The sequence below is a fragment of the Trichosurus vulpecula genome, chromosome 4 (assembly GCF_011100635.1).
Source record: "Trichosurus vulpecula isolate mTriVul1 chromosome 4, mTriVul1.pri, whole genome shotgun sequence".
NCBI lineage: Eukaryota > Metazoa > Chordata > Mammalia > Diprotodontia > Phalangeridae > Trichosurus > Trichosurus vulpecula.
Window position 1 is genome coordinate 292,638,290 of NC_050576.1, and position 4,366 is coordinate 292,642,655.

Here is a 4,366-nt window from a genome sequence, read left to right on the forward strand (position 1 = left end):
TTAATATAGAACAGTTTATTTTTAGTGAATACGTGAAGGAATTAAAAACCCTTCACTGTATTTTCTAAGTACTTATAAGACATTTTTATTACATTTTCTAATTTTTCTTCAGAGATTGTTATAAGATTTTCCAATTTCCAGAATGCAGCATATTCCCCTTTTGAAAATTTGCCCATGTGAGGTCTGTCTGTCTGACCTTCAGCAGGGCCGGTACCAACCTATTCTGTCGAGCTACTCTCACAGGCTCCTCTGCCTGGGCTCTGCAGCCATAATGGATCCACGTCAGAAATATAGCAACCCTAAAAGATATTACCAGGAGACTGAAGTCAATCAAAAACATCCAGAATATTACCAAGTCTATGAAAATGGTTGCAGCTGCAAAGTATGCCCGAGCTGAGAGAGAGCTGAAACTGGCCAGAGTATACGGACTTGGATGTTTGGCTCTTTATGAAAAAGCTTATATTAAGGTTCCAGAAGACATGAAGAAACACCTCATTATTGGTGGATCTTCAGATCGAGGCCTTTGTGGTGCTCTCCATTCCTCAGTTGCTAAACTGATGAAAAATGAGGTTGCTACCATCACAGCAGCTGAGAAGGAAGTCATGATTGTTGGCACTGGTGATAAAATCAGAGGCATACTCAATAGGATTCACTGTGACTACTTCTTGGTGACATTTAAAGAAGTGGGGAGGAAGCCCCCTACCTTTGGAGATGCTTCAGCCATTGCCCTTGAACTACTAAATTTGGGATATGAAATTTGATGAAGGATCCATCATCTTTAGTAGATTTGCGTCTGTTATCACTTATGAGACAGAAGAAAAACCCATCTTTTCCCTAAACACCATTGCAAATGCTGGGAGTATGAGTATTTATGATGACATTGATGCTGATGTGTTCCAAAATTATTTTACATAGTACACACCAAACATCTTCAACTACACTCTAAAGGAGTCCACAACCAGGGAGCGGAGTGCAAGAATAATAGCTAAGGACAATGCTAGCAAAAATGCCCTTGAGATGATTGATAAGTTGACTTTGACATTTAACCATACTCGCCAAGCTGTCATAACAAAGGAGTTGATTGAAATCATCTCTGGTGCTGCAGCTCTGAACTAACGGATCCAATATTTATCCAAATTTAAGAGGTAAAGACATGAAATATGAAGCAAGCTAACTAGTTTAGCCTACTTTTATCTGTCAGAAGAACTACATCATGTATGTGGTCCATTGTGTACATGGAAGACAAAATATTTGTAACTTCTTTTACAATAAACAAATTATGTGAAACTTGCCCATTTCCAATTATCTATTTTATTTTTTGCTCTCTGTGAATTCTCAAATGTTAATGAAGGTGTTCAATGATCTTAGCCACAGGTGGTTTTAGGACCATAGCAGGTGTATCTTTAAATCCCAGAGACTATGTTCATTGCAAGTAACTGCAGTCTCTTTATTATTTTCTCTCTTATCTTTCATTTAAATCTGAAACAAATTTATTAGCCACTTAATATATGCAAGGCACAGTGTAGTGTCTTGTCTAAAAGTCTAGGCTTTTTGAGTTACTTATTGTCCCAATAATCAATTTTTCTGGCTCAGACAGGATTTTCCCACATACCTTTGACTTGTTTCATCCTACAGTTTGATAATATCGGGGATCATGGTGAAAACTAGTGATATTTCTCTTTTTTGTCCCTCTTGCTGCTTTTCATGGCTCTATGCTACAGATATTGAATCTACCATTTATTTAGGACAGGCAAGTGTCCATGAAGTCTTCTAGACTGTGTATCTGTGCCATCCTTCCAGTGAGAGTAACATGGGGGAGAAAAAAGAAGGAAACACCTGCTGCACATCAAACAACTATGAATATATGTATTTGGGAAACCTGCTTACCAACTTTTAGAGGATCATTTGAAAGCTATGGATATGATTTTTTGGTAAGTCTGGTGTGTTGGACTTCCTGGCTCAGACGGAAGCCAGTTGCATATATAGCTCTGCTAAAAGTGAGAATAGTCTTGTATTCTTGTCGTGTTTATTTCTTATTCATTTGTGAACATGTTGCAAATTTCTTCTGATTGTAAATGCTAACTCATTAGGCCATGCTAAAAAACAAGAATGTGTTATCGAATTAGAACTCAGGTAATTTCAGGGCTGACTCATTATCCTTATGACAGAGGAATATGTAGGCTTTTGGATTGGATGTTTTAGTTGGTCTAATTTGATGGTAGCCATCAGTGCCAAATGGCTGCCTCACTTCTACTCATTAAAATTCTAGGCAAGGAATCACTTCCCCCAACAAGCAAGGTCATTAACATACCCTAAGTGATTTTAGGCTTACCAACTTTCTGGCTGATTTAACTAATCGATTAGGGTGAGATGGAAGTCTTTCTCTGAACTTTTTATGATTTTTATATATTAAACAAAATTAGTACTGTTCGCAATTCATAGGAAGAAGCTTTTTAACCCTCAGCTACTTCTGCATTAAAACATATTAAAAGTCAAAAGGCGCCGATCAACGTCAGAAAGACTTTCTTTAAAAAATGATTTATTGATTTTTTTTAACATCTGACACTTCCCAATAACAATGCTCCTATCCAAATCTTTCCTTATAACAAAGTACAGTGAAGAAAAACAAACCAGGCTGTGAGGATCTGCGCCTAGAAGGAGGCGACTGGGCAGACGCCCCTAATGCCCCGCACCTGTCTCTCCTCCCAGGGGAGTGGGCGCCCACATCGGGCCAAGCTGGGCTGGGCTTGGCACAATTTGTGTGAGGAAGCCCGGGCCCTGAAGGCCATGCGGAGGCTGCGGGTCATGAGGGAGCCTGGGAAGGGGCCGAGGGGATGTGAGTGTAGGTGCGGGTGAGATGGGGGTAGGGGGGGGGCCTCGCCTTCCCCTGGCCGTTGAATGAATCCCGAGCTCTGAGGGGGGAAAAAAGGAGCCTCTACCATTAGTGCCTCATTCAATGCCCTCCTCACCATCGGAGCCCCACGCGGGTGGAGGGAGGAGCTGCAGCCCGTGTTGAGGTTTGCGCCCAGGATGAATGGGCTCAGCAGGCCTGCTTACTGGGGGCACTTTGTGGGGCCACCGGGGCATGTGGCATGGTGGGGAACCGGTGCACCGGTCCTTGGGTCCGAGGGCCTGCTGCTTTTATGTCTCTCCCCCAGAGCCATCGTGATGGCCAACCAAGGAGAACCCCAAGTGCAGTTCAAACTTGTATTAGTTGGAGATGGGGGTCCTGGAAAAACCACATTTTTAAAAACGTCACGTGACTGGTGAATTTGAGACGTATGTAGCCGCCCTAGGTGTAGAGTTCTAACCTCTCCTGTTCCATACTAACAGAGGTCCGAATAAATTCAACGTATGGAATACAGCTGGACAAAAGGATTTGGTAGCCCTAGGGATGGTGTTGCCATCCAAGCTCAGTGTGCCATTGTAGTGTTTGATGTAACATCAAGAGTTACTTACAAGAATGTCCCTAACTGGCTCAGAGATCTGGTGCATGTATGTGAAAATATCCCTGCAGTGTGTGGCGACAAAGTGGATATCAAGGACAGAAAAGCCAAGGCGAAATCGATTGTCTTCCATAGGAAGAAGAATCTCTAGCACTATGATATCTCAGCCAAAAGGAACCACAACTTGGAGAAGTCCTTCCCTTGGCTCACTAGAAAACTTATTGGAGACCCTCATCTGGAGTTTGTTGCTACGCCTGCTCTTACACCTTTCGAGGTTGCCATGGACCCCGCACCTGCAGCGCAGTATAAGCAGGACTTGCAGATGATGGAGATGATGACGTGTAAGGAAACCCTAGAGCCCAGCATCAGAGGTCTAGTTGTACAGGCAACTGTCCTGTGATGTCAGTGGTGTAGCGTGCTTGCCACTGAACAGAACATGTGTTTCATCTTTGGGATGCTGAAGGAAATGAATGGGCTTGGGATGAATGTAGCAATTTTTAAAAAGATATAATTCATGTTTTGGACCTGCATTTTGGACCACATTTACATCCCCTTGAGTTTCAAATATAAGACTGTTGCAGTCCCATCACAATATCCTGTGGTGAATCTTGTTTGTTACTTTCATTCCCATTCCCTATTCACTTGGATCATAATAAAGTTGCATTTCAAATATCTAAAAAAAAAAGGAAAAAAAACACAACATGATGACTATATCTGACAATGAATCTGTCTTTCTGTGCCTAAATATCCCATTCAAAATCTACACTTCACCAGTCTCTTCTGAAAAGGAAGGAATCATGTTTCATTACCACTGCTCTAAAATTAAATTGGTTTCAATGGTCTGAATGATTTTCAATGGTTATATTCTTAACATTATGTTACAATACTTTCCAGAAACTCACAAAAGCCATGAGTAGTGT

The 4,366-nt window shown here is 41.6% G+C and overlaps 2 pseudogenes; both read left to right on the plus strand.

The window, feature by feature from the left end:
* Positions 1-280: 280 nt before the first annotated feature.
* LOC118848732 lies at positions 281-1,116 on the plus strand (annotated as a pseudogene).
* Positions 1,117-3,168: 2,052 nt separating this feature from the next.
* LOC118847136 lies at positions 3,169-3,846 on the plus strand (annotated as a pseudogene).
* Positions 3,847-4,366: the final 520 nt, after the last annotated feature.